The 13361-nt window shown below is 35.0% G+C and overlaps 1 long non-coding RNA gene across 1 annotated transcript; it reads left to right on the top strand.

Moving 5' to 3' along the window:
* Window positions 1–2256: 2256 nt before the first annotated feature.
* LOC144382777 (uncharacterized) lies at window positions 2257–13318 on the top strand. Its single transcript, XR_013450176.1, has 3 exons — window positions 2257–2506; window positions 11802–12046; window positions 12268–13318. It is a non-coding gene; the product is annotated as an uncharacterized LOC144382777 (long non-coding RNA).
* Window positions 13319–13361: the final 43 nt, after the last annotated feature.

The following is a 13361-nucleotide window of genomic DNA, read 5'->3' as shown; positions in this document are numbered from 1 at the left end:
TAAGTATGATATAGTGTCCTTCCTCATCTCTTATTATAGTCTTTGGCTTAAAATCTAATTTGTCTGATATAAGGATTGCCACCCAGCTTTCTTTCAGTGTCCATTAGCATGATAAATAGTTTTCCACACCCTCACTTTCAATATGGAGTTGTCTTTGGGTCTAAAATGAGTCTCTTGAAGACAACATATTGATGGGTCTTGTTTTTTTGTCCAATCTGATACCCTGTGTCTTTTGATTGGGGCATTTAGCCCATTTACATTCATGGTAACTATTGAATTTAGTGCCATTGTATTGCCTGTAAGGTGATTGTTACTGTATATTGTCTGTGTTCCTTTCTGGTCCATGTCGCTTTTAGGCTCTCTCTTTGCTTAGAGGACCCCTTTCAATATTCCTTGTAGGGGTGGTTTTGTGTTTGCAAATTCCTTTAGTTTTTGTTTGTCCTGGAAGCTTTTTATCTCTCCTTCAATTTTCAATGACAGCCTAGCTGGATATAGTATTCTTGGCTGCATATTTTTCTCATTTAGTGCTCTAAATATATCATGCCAGTTCTTTCTGGCCTTCCAGGTCTCTGTGGATAAGTCTGTTACCAGTCTAATGTTTCCACCATTGTAGGTTACAGATCTCTTGTCCCGAGCTGCTTTCAGGATTTTCTCTTTGTCTCTGAGACTCATAAGTTTTACTATTAGATGTCAGGGTGTTGACTTATATTTATTAATTTTGAGGGGGGTTCTCTCTGCCTCCTGGATTTTGATGCCTGTTTCCTTCCCCAAATTAGGGAAGTTCTCTGCTATAATTTGCTCCAATATACCTTCTGCCCCTCTCTCTCTTTCTTCTTCTTCTGGGATCCCAATTATTCTAATATTGTTTCATCTTATGGTATCACTTATCTCTCAAATTCTGCCCTTGTGATCCAGTAGTTATTTATCTCTTGTTTTCTCAGCTTCTTTATTTTCCATCATTTGGTCTTCTATCTCACTGATTCTCTCTTCTGCCTCATTTATCCTAGCAGTTAGAGCTTCCATTTTTTTATTGCACCTCATTAATAGCCTTTTTGATTTCCACTTGGTTAGATTTTAGTTCTTTTATTTCTCCAGAAAGGGTTTCTCTAGTATCTTCTATGCTTTTTTCAAGCCCAGGTATTATCTTTATAATCGTCATTCTGAACTCTAGTTCCGACATTTTACTAATGTCCATATTGATTAGGTCCCTGGCAGTTGGTACTTCCTCTTGTTATTTTTTTTGAGGTGAGTGTTTCTGTCTCATCATTTTGTCCAGAGGAGAATAGATGAATGAGAGAACAAAATGCTAACAGGTTAAGAACAACCCCAGAAAAATATACACTAAACAAATCAGAAGAGACCTGAAACTGGGAGAAAAGAAAGGGAAAGAATGAAAAAATAAAATAAAAAGAAAAAGATTAAAAAAAAGAATATGATCAAATATGATCAGGCTGGTGAATAGATCAGTGCCACACCCTAGATTCTGGGTGTATTTTGGTCTGTTAGAAGAAACTGCCTCCCAAAATTTTAAAGATGGAAAAACTTATATATGTACAAAAATAAGGGTAAATACCATGAAGGGATGGAATATGAGTGTAAAGATTAAAATTATAAAAGATTTCATAAAAGGAATTGATAAGATAAGAAGTTGGTTGAAAAAAGAAGGAAGAGAAATCTAAAAAAAAAAGGGGAGAGAATGTGATCAGGCAGGAGACTAGAACAAAGCCATACACTCGAGATTAGGGTATATTTTGGTCTGTTAGAAGAAACTGTATCTCAAAATTTTAAAGAGAGAACAACTTATATAACTTTGGTATATATATATATACCAAAAATAAGGTTAACTACTATGAAGGGATAGACTATGACTCTAAAAATGAAAAATAAAAAAGATTTTTAAAAAAGGGATTGATAAGATGTTGGTTGAAAAGGGAAAAGAAAAATTAAAAAAAAAATAGAAAAAGAAAATTTAAAAAATTAACTTTGAAAGACTAAAGAATCATGGTAAAAAAAAGCCATGGGTTCTATGTGCAGTATTCCCCTAGCACTGGGTTCTGCCGTTCTCATTGATTGGCAAACTTGGTCTTGGCTGGCTGTTCTTGCTGATCTTCTGGGGGAGGGGCCTCTTGCCCCGGTTCCCAAATGTCTTTGCTGGAGGCAGAATTTCCCCATCTTTGCTGGGGGCCGGGCCAAGTAATCTGCTCGGGTTTGCTCCTGGGAGCTTTTGTTTCCTGCAAGCTTTCCGTACAGCTTTGGAGGAGGAGAGTGAAAATGGAGGCCTCCCAATCTCTGCCCTGGAGGAGCTGAGAACTCGGGGCCCCACTCCTCAGTGCGCCCCCGGAGAAAAGCATTCAATCACTCCCATCTTCCCGGTTCCAGCCGCACTCTGTGCTCACCCAGCCTGTGACTGAGCATTTCTATCTCTGGCACAACAACCCATGTGGAATCTCCAAACCCAGCAGATCCCTGCGGTGTGCTCCCACGCTGCTCCTCCCAGGGGAGGAAGGTGAGTTTCCTCCAATCTGCTGCTTGTTGGGTCCACGCTGGAGGAGCAGTGGCCCGACTGTGCCATGGACCACGGTTTAGGGCAACCCCGAGCTGAGAGCCCACTCCTCGGCTCCTTCTTTCAGCTGGCTTCCCCACTCCAATACCTGGGAGCTCTGCTGCACTCAGGCACCCCCAGTCTTTCTGTGACCCCGAGCATCCTGAGACCCAACTGTCCCAGCAAGGGTTCCACCCCCCACTTAGCCACTGGAGTGACATCCCTCAGTGGAGCAGACTTCTTAAAGTTCTGATTTTGTGCTCCGGGACTCTTATCACTTGCTGGTACCGGGCTGACGGAGGCTCCCTTCCCCCGCCATCTATCTTCCGAATATCGCCTCGGATTCACTTCTCCCTATGTCCTACCTTCCAGAAAGTGGTCGCTTTTCTGTTCAGAGAGTTGCTGCTATTCTTTTTTCTTCCATCTCCTGTTGAGTTCGTAGGTGTTCAGAATGGTTTGATCCCAATCTAGGTGAATTCCTGGGACCAGAGGAAATTTAGGTCTCCTATTCCTCCGCCATCTTGCTCCTCCTCCAATTTCTTTATATATATGCTCATCATGTCAATCCATACTAATCATCAGTCATTTTATCTCAGATTTTTTTCTTTAAAGTTTCTATTTTCATTTCTTTACCTGGCTCAATTTAATTGCTACATGAAGTTTATCTTTTCCCCAAGAATGGTTTATATGTGTGTTTATGTTAGTGAATGTCTATTGTTTTTATACTTGAATGAAGACTTGACTGGATAAAATGTTCTTAACACTACATTTTTTTTTCTTTAAAATGTATAAACATTGTTACATCAGTTTTTGGTATTGACAACTATTTTAGAGAAGCCCTCATGCTAGTCCATGTTTTCCTCTTGGGAATAATGCACATTTTTCTGCCAAGATGTTGAATATATTTAAAATTTATTTCTCACATTCTACAACATAAAAAAGTCTCAGAGTTTTTCTTTCTTTATCAAATTTCCTTGATATTCTGTTTGCTTCTCAAATTAGAATATTTTTTTGTTCTTTTTTAGTGTACTTTTGATAATTTATTACATTTTTAATTCACTTTAAGATATTTACTTATTTATTTATTTTACAGGGGGAGGGGGTAGAAGGGGAGAGAGAGAGAGAATCTCAAGCAGACTGTGCTAAGTGCAGAGTCAACAAGGGACTTGATCTCACAACCCTGAGATCATGACCTGAACAGAAACCAAGAGTTGGACACTTAACTGACTTAGCCACCCAGGTGCCCCTATTTATTACATTTTTAAAAATGCTTTGTTTTTCTATTTATTTTCTCATACCCTCAGTCTTCTTTTTCTCTTCATTATGCTGATTTATGGACTTATCTTTTAGCAATTATTTCTTTCAAAAAAAAATTTTTTGAGTAACTTCACAGGTTAAGGCACTATTAAGAAACTTTGTTCTATTGGGTTAGGTTTCATACAGGCACAGTTCTATAGTATGCTATAATGGTGAAGATGATGTCAGTATTGAAGATGTATAGATAGTACTGTTGTGTTTTAAACAGAACATGGGGAAAGTGAAATACTATCTGTAGACTCTGCTTCCTCTATTTCCATCTTCTAATAAAATTTTCCATTTAACATCAGTGAAGCACATTGCAGTAATTAACTATATACATTTAAAATTACAGATAAACCTTATTTATAAGAAATCATTGGTATATATATATATATATGTGTATATATATATATATATATATATATATATATATATATATAGTCCTGATGATCACATCGTTTCAAAAACTTGAGTTTTCTTGTTAAGGGAATAAAAGTAATGAAACATTTTCACAGAGGATTGCAACATATATTGTAACCTGTTAAATGCAACCACCCAGTCGCCAGGTGTTAAACCTACTACAGGGAAAAATGATATTTGAATATAGATTACATTTTCATGGTTCAATCTAATAGGCAAAATTTTACATTTATATTTCTAACACAAATAGCAGAATGTAAATATCCTTCAAAAGTGTCTGGTTGCTTAAATAAAAGCAATAAAAGTCTGAAAAAGGAACTTGTGAAAAATAAATAAAGGATAATTATGAGATAATGAAATTAAATTCCTTGGAAACATCTAATTAGGAAAGACTGCTTATTAGTGTTAGATAAAAGTTTAGTGTAATTTCCTCCTTTATGTCACCATTTAATAAATATTAAGGTTATAATATTCTTCCTTAAGAATGACATTATTTTTTTTTTACAAAATAAAAGCTAGTCATAGCAAAACAATATTATTAAGATGTACAGTGCTAACTGAATTATTGTAATAATCAAACTAGGACTGAAAGTAGTTAGTTGTTGATATATAAAATTAGTCCAACATTTTAACGTCAAAGATAGGTAGTATATTTTACATCTATGTTCTTTCTCTACATTTTCTGTTTTATCTTTATTCTTATCTCTCTGATTATACAGAAAAATGACCTAAATGTAACTGTGAGTAACTTTCTTCCCAACATTTTTGCCCATATACAATCAAAGTGAGTCATTGACTATATGACTACAGTTTATATGGTAGAAAGAACAAAAAGACCTCTGAAGTAGTTATGGCAATAAAAATCAAATTTTCTGAAATACATCAAATGCTATCTTGTCATAAATACATACATATGATATTTTAGAGAGTACCTTTGAAAATAGATAATAAAATTCATAATTTATAGGAGAAAATATTTGGAAAATATTTGGGGAATATATTTCTCATCCCAAAACTTTCACATAAATAGAATGTAATTCCCTAAATGAACAAGAATGACATGGGATAAATATTCAGTGTTTGCTTCTGTACACTGAGTGAGATGATTATATGTTAATGGTAAACTACCAGAGTTTTTTATCTTCTAGTTTTTACTTTTCTATGGATTTTCCCCTCCATCTTCCATATGAAGAAGCATAGATCAAAATATTATTACTAGGCAATAGAATACATATTCTAAAATCTTTAGAATTAAGACAAGAAATCTGCTAAATTATAAATCAGCTTTGACACTTTTTAGTATTTGTTCATCAGTAACTGCCATAGTAAACTTAATTAATCAGGGCTTTGTGGTATGACGCATTATGTATAAAAAATATGTCTTTCAACATTATAATTGAAAGAAGAAAGGGGGGGATTTAAATAAAAAAGGCAAGAAGAACTTTCCTGTTATGTAAGTTTCATATTGTACTGTTTAAAGAAATTGAGCAACCCTATGAAATAGTCTATGATCATAATTTAAATAATATAAAATCACATCTTTTTCTAATTCAAAAGACTCAAAAGTGAAAGTAAAGTCTTTTCAGGAAGTTATTTAAAGGGATTTAGTTATAGACATTGGAACTATTTTTTTTTAAGATTTACTTATTTATTTGAGAGAGAGAGAAAGAGCATGTGTCTGTGCTAGTGGGAGGAGGGACAGAGGGAGGGAATTTCAAGCTGACACCCCACTGAGCATGAAGCCGTGGGGCTCAATCTCAGCCCTTGAGATCAGGACCTAAGCTGAAACCAAGAGTTGGACACTTAATCAGGTGTCCCTGGAGCTATTTTTTATAAAGTTCCCAATAATTATTTTTTCATTAACATACTTGTATGTAACACATATGCCTTCAATTCACCAAATTAACATTAACAGACATTGGTTATCCATTTTAATTTTTCTTCAGTTTTTGCTTGTATCTTTTTTAAACCTATTAACTTAGAATATTATGTATTAATATTAAGAGCTGAAAGGACTTAGCTTATTTGCACTATTTCATTCTTTTCCCCTTGCCTAATTTTTATAGCTACTTTAAGCTAAATGACAAGCTATGACAATTATCTGGAGACATTCTTGATTATCATAATTGGGCAGGGGTTTTACTACCGTCTAGTGTATAGAAGCTTGAGGTGCTGCTAAAGATCCAAGAATGAACAGAAGAAGCCCCAACAAAAGAAACTAGCCAGTCCAAAACACTAGTATTACTGATATTGCAAAACCCTGTTCTAAGAGAAATATTAAAAATTCCACATCTTGCTTCAATTTTCTTTCATGTTCTCATTATATAACACATATGCAACCCAAATATCTTTCTGCTCTTTTCTCTCTTTTCATCTACCTACTTCTTATTTTAAGAACTACCTGTCAAAGTGATAATATTTAAGTTACATTCTGTAACAATATTCAGTTCTTCTATAAATGCTCTATAGGTTGATTGAAAAAGTTTGGAAAATATATAAACAATACTTGCATTATATTTTTGTAGCAAACTTAATTTTTTTTTTAAATTTTTTACTAAAGGTCCAAACAGTAAGGTAAGATTACTTTTCTTTCTTTATTTGTAAAATGTCATAACTTCTGTTTCAGTCATACAATTATTGTTAGCATATAGGTCAAATTAAATTTTATTTTTTATGGAGCCACCAATTATTCAAAAATAATAAAGTATTAAAACATAAATTTGCTAAAGATACTGCTTTTTCTTGTATTCTAATTTGGCTTTCTGGCCTTTTATTTCTTTTCTTTTGAAGAAAAGAAACAAAAGCCTTATTTGCTATAGTACAAATAGTTATTTATTTTATTGTATTGAATGCATTTCATTTTTTGTTGTTTTTTAAGACATTTCCATTGAAACTCAGGAATTCCCTTCTCTAATTTTTACCAACTGATTTTAGGTGTGTTACATGATTTTATTTTGGGGTTTATTTTATTTGGAACTCATTTTTTAGATATGCAATTATTTCATTCTTTGTTATCCATTTATTTTATTTTTATTTTTGCTTTGCTGTTTGTCATTCGAGGTACAATGAATGGTAAATTTTTCAAAATTGTTTTATACTTGAAAACATCACTTTTTGTTGTTTGTGTGGGGGGAACTCAATCTCACACTTACCTAACTGTTTAATGGTGTATATAATTCTTGGTCCATAATAATAATTGATTCCAAACTTTGAAATATTTTGCTTCATTGTCTTCTTGTATTCAGTATTTCTGATCAGAGTCAACCTGAAGTCAACCTGAATCTTATTCCTTTGTAAAAGACATATTTCCATTTCTAGAGGCTTTTAGCATTTTTCTCTTTCTTTCCAGTCCTTCAATTGCACAATGATATGTCAATCTAGATTCTCACCCCCCTTTTTTCTGCTCACCACTTGATGTAGTGAGCTCATAAAGTTTGAAGTTTAGTGTCTGTCTTCAGAGGATACAAAATGCCATGTGCAGTTTACTTCTTTGAACTAGAGTTCTTTAATCAATGACTTGAATAAAGAATTTAAGTGCTGTATTTTGTACATACAATAGGAGGATTTCAATGAAATTTAATTTTCTCAGTTGCGAAATGTGAACAATAATAAGATAATAAATAATAATAAGTAGCTTTTTTGCCATATTGACATAAATCTGACTATTTTTTGTCTTATCCAATCTATATGTAATTCATAAATTAAATTTGGGGCATCCTTAGTTTCTGTTTAATTAAATTAGAAGAATAAAGATTGCGGGTTAACTATATTCATGGCAAAGTTCAGTTCAATGTTAAAAATCAAATGAACACCAATTCAATACTTAGAATGTCAGTGTCTTAATAGATTTCTTTTTTATTTTTCTGTGTCTTCAGCTATGACTAGGAATCAGAAAATCTTTTGCTTTTCTCTGATTTTCCTTGAAATGGGCTTTTTAGCTATATTATACAATAAAGTGACCAAGTATCATTAGTTCTATATCTAGCTGATTCTAAAAAAAATCACGAATTCTTGACAAAAAAAGAATCATTTTTTCAAATTGCCATATTATTTTTTTTTAAGATTTATTTGAGAGAGAGAGTGAGCTGGGGGAGGGGCAGAGGGAGAGATTCTTAAGCAGACTGCGCTGAGCACAGAGCCTGACATGGAGCTCAAACTCATGACCTTGAGATCATGACCTGAGCCCAAACCAAGAGCTGGGTGCTTAACTGACTAAGCTACCCAGCCACCCCAAATTGCCATATTATTTTTAAAAAGCCAAACACTTGCTAAAGAGTTATAGAGATCTGCTATACAACCTAATGCTTATAGTTAATGAGATGTTATTGTGCAATTCAAAATTTGAGAGAGTAGATCTCATGTTAAGTATTTTTACCATAAAAAACAAACAAACAAAAAATGAACAACAGAGAGACACAAGGAAATTTTGCAAGGTGTTGAATATGTCTATGATCTTGATTGTGGCGATGATATCACAGTTGTTTGCTTATGTCCTAAGTCATTAAATTGTATACATTAAATGGTGCAATTGTGTATCAATTATACCTCAAAAAAGCTGTAAAAATGCCACATGTATTATTAATAAAACATATAAAAACTCTTAAATAGCATGATATGATATTTACACAACAAAGCATTTTGTCAAACGCTCTGATTATCTTAGGGTACACTTCCTGAAGGCAAAATTCCAAAGGCATACCTTCTCTTGATTTGTGGTATCTTATGGGATAGAGGACTGAAACTGGATAAGTAATAAAACTGTGGCTGTTATATCAGGGAGGAAGTTTTTAAAAAGTTATTTTATAAAGTTAACTATTTCTGCCCATTTTAGAACGATTTTTTTTTTTCAGTTGAGACTTCATCTAGAAGTGACTTTTCCTGTCCAAATGCAAAGCCTACATAACCCCTTTATTACAGTACAACTCAGAGGCAGCTATACAAGAGAGACACTCAAGATGATGCAGACAGCCAAAGCAGGCATTTTCCAAAAAATTACAGTACAAAGGACACAGATCAGAGAACATTAAGCAATGAATAAATCCATGAAAAATTTTGTAAAATATATAAGAAGATTAAGAATCTGCTTATATTGTAAAATTTGAGAGTTCTATAAAAATAGGGACTTAGCTTGATAAAGTATAAGAATGCTTGATTATGATTCATCATTTAATGTTTGAACTTAATATTTAATATTAAAGTCTCTAATAAAAATAAATGGTAACTGGGGCGCCTGGGTGGCTCAGTCATTAAGTGTCTGCCTTCGGCTCAGGTCATGATCCCGGAGTCCTGGGATCGAGCCCCGCATCGGGCTCCCTGCTCGCCGGGAGGCCTGCTTCTCCCTCTCCCACTCCCCCTGCTTGTGTTCCCTCTCTCGCTGTCTCTCTCTCTGTCAAATAAATAAATAAAATCTTTAAAAATAAATAAATAAATAAATAAATGGTAACTTAAGTGCATGTTAGGAAAAGAAAAAAATAGGATACAATCAACTATTATAATTAGGAAGGCAAATATGCAGTAGAACAGATTTGGAACCAAAGAAGGGATATTACTCTTAGCTGTGCATGAATTAAATGGCACAAATCATTCCATAGTGAGGAAGAAAGTGGGAAAAAGAAAGGACTGGAAACGGAATGAGTCTCAGTCGATGTACAAATAGTAGTGTGTCTTTCCTAAGAAATTTGGGAGTCAGAAATTGTAAATGGTGGGGACTCTCAAATGAAGAAGTGGTAAGTTACACTGGAAAGAGGAAAAGAAAGGATATCCTTAGTTTTTGTTGTTGATGTTTGGTTTGTTTTTTTAGTTGAGGATATCTTTGTTTCCTTTAACCACTGCAAAGTAGAAAAAAAGGGAAGTTCCATTGTAGTTTGTTCTGAGGCAAAGTAGAAATGTTATATACCAGGAAAGGAAATTAGATTTCAGAGATACTACATTTAAAAACAGGAGCTTATCCTATATATAACACTTTTCCCACAGAGAAGTTAGACCCTCAGAGAGATTTGTGGCTTAGATGAGAGTCTGCTCAGTTCCTCCAGCTTCCCAGGAACCATGCTTAACTTACTCCGCAGCTTCAATCACTCCACTGCTCCTTGCCCCTCATCACTGAAGTGCACATAAATCCCTTTCATCTTAAAACCAGAAAGTTCTTTATTTCTAATGTGCCTATTTCATTTGTCCTATTCTTTACATTTGCATCGCCAAGCTTCCCTAAAGAGCAATTTATACCTATTTTTTTCTATATCCTAAGGTCTGAATTACATCTCAACCCACTTTAGCTGGCTTTTCATACATATTCTTACATAAAATTATTCTTTCAAAGGCTATCAATGATCTTTTAGTTTTCATATCCAGTGGTCATGCTTCAAAATTTATCTTATTGGACTTTTCACCTTCATTTGACAATATCTCACCTCAGCATTATTGAAGTCATGTTTCCCTGTTGACATCTACATACTTCTCAAATCCCTTTCTCTTACTTCTTTAACTTTTCAACTGTTTACTATATCTGTAACTTTCTGTATAAGGAAAACACTTCTGTGTTTTTCCTTTTCTTTCACAGTACAACACACTTCACTTCACTTCTTGACACCAGACATGTGGGTTTTCCATATATCTAGCAATTCTCTGACATCAGCTGAGTGTCCTACAACTTAACTCCATTTTGACAGTATTTACCTGCCCCTCCCTTCAGGTGCCAATTACACGTCCAAGACTGTCCCCTCTACTTCTGATAGACTAGCTCTAAATCGTGGTTCTCATGATTCCCTCCTTGGGTTTGATAATTTGCTAGACTGGCTCACAAAACTCAGAGGAACACTTATGCTTACTGGTTTATTATATTTAAAAAAGGATATGAGGGCGCCTGGGTGGCTCAGTTGTTAAGCATCTGCCTTCGGCTCAGGTCATGATCCCAGGGTCCTGGGATCGAGCCCCGCATCGGGCTCCCTGCTTGGCAGGAGGCTTGCTTCTCCCTCTCCCACTCCCCCTGCTTGTGTTCCTCTCTCGCTGTGTCTCTCTCTGTCAAATAAATAAATAAATCTTTAAAAAAAAAAAAAAAGGATATGAAAAAGGATACAGATGAACAGCTAGATGAAGAGAGCAAGGTCTGGAAAGCTCCCAAGCATAGGAGCTTCTGTTCCCACAGATTCTGTGGAGCCCATAAGAGGTTGAGACTACTTTTCTTCATTATCCTATTTTTATTTGTTTATTTTATATTTTTTTATTTTTATTTATTTATTTATTTATTTATTTATTTTTATTTGAGTATAGTTGACACACAATGTTATATTAGTTTCAGCTGTTCAACTTAGTGATTTGACGGGATTATACATTATGCTATGTTCACCACAAATATAGCTACCATCTGTCCATTACACTGTTATTGCAATATCATTCATTGTATTCCTTATGCTGTGCCTTTTATTCTCATGACTTACTTAATAAAGAAAAGAAAAAACTGACTTGCACTGATTCAATTCCATGGATTGGATTTGGCCATGCTCTTTTTTTTTTTTTTTAAAGATTTTATTTATTTATTTGACAGAGAGAGACACAACGAGAGAGGGAACACAAGCAGAGAGGATGGGAGAGAGAGAAGCAGGCTTCCCGCCGAGCAGGGAGCCCGATGCGGGGCTTGATCCCAGGACCCTGGGATCATGACCTGAGCCGAAGGCAGACGCTTAACAACTGAGCCACCCAGGCGCCCCTGGCCATGCTCTTAATAGATGGAGTTTTCATCATCATCATCATCATCATCATCTCACTGATTAAAGGTGTATTATGTGTCAGGTACTATTATAAATAGTTTACATGATTTATCCAACTATGTGAGTCACCATGCACATATTATAGGAAACCAAGTCTTAGATTAAGTAATTTGCTAATAAATAATGAAGTTTGGGATAGGAGTTAGTCTCTATGTCATTGCCCTTCTTATTTTCATATACTTTGTCATAATTTTCAATTATATTCTTTGTTTAATATTCTTGTTCATTTTTTTACTCTTCCAGAACTGCATAAACAACAAAACAGTGATTTTTTTGTCTGCTTTGACCATGACTGTGTCTTCAGTGCTTAGACTAAGACCATGCACACAACAGACACTCAATAAAACAATAAGGAAACCCAGCAAGTCTAGCTCTGAAGCTTGTGCTTTTATGTTACCCATGTACACTGAGCTGGTCAAATGTATGTAGGTGATTTTCTTTTTGGATTCTCTCTATTCTCTCAAATGGAAATCTATTTGTTGGCCCTAGATGCAGGTATCTAGGACTGGGACTATTTGTTTAGTCCACTACTGCATAGAAAACCACTCTAAAACTCAGAAATTAAATCACTAACCAAGTATTCCCATATTCATATATCTGCAAGTCAACTGAAATTCATTGGACTAGACTGGACTTAAAGTCTTTGGGCTTTTGTCTCCATTTTGAGTACAGATCTGTTCCACATGTTTTTCATTATGTGGTTAAAGACTGAATGGACAATGACTGGACCATATGTAAGAAGAAATCTCTGACCTACAGTCTGCAGCAACCAGCCCAGGAAACAAATCCATTACCTTCAATAACAAGTCCAAGAGGCTAGCCTACTATCTAGAAGTCAGACTTATGGGAAGTCTGATCACTATCTCTAGCAATGACTCCAAGAAACCAAGAATAACCCCTGTAACAATCAGCCCTAAATAGCAAGACTTGATTAATAACTGACAGTTCCCCTAAACTTTGTTCCCATTTCCAGTTAAGACCAACCAAAGAAATCCAAGCATTTCTCCTGACCAATCACATAGGATGCCCCACTTCTGGTTAGCCCACCCATGGCTTCCTCATGCCAACAGCCTATAACCAGGGCATATCTGAAGACTTCCTTTAAGAATTTCCATTATTGGGGCACCCGGGTGGCACAGTCAATTAAGTTTCTGACTCGGTTTCGGCTCAGGTCATGATCTCAGGAACTTGAGATCAAGCCTTGCATCAGGCTCTATGCTCAGTATGGAGTCTGCTTAAGACTCTCTGCCCCCCCACTCGTGCTCTGTCTCTCTCTCTCTCTAATAAAATAATTAAATCTTTAAAATAAATAAATAAAGAAGTAAAATGTTCACTGT

The sequence above is a fragment of the Halichoerus grypus genome, chromosome 8 (assembly GCF_964656455.1).
Source record: "Halichoerus grypus chromosome 8, mHalGry1.hap1.1, whole genome shotgun sequence".
Lineage (NCBI taxonomy): Eukaryota > Metazoa > Chordata > Mammalia > Carnivora > Phocidae > Halichoerus > Halichoerus grypus.
Note: the sequence above shows the minus strand (reverse complement) of the source record. Positions and strands in the feature narration are given on the sequence as shown.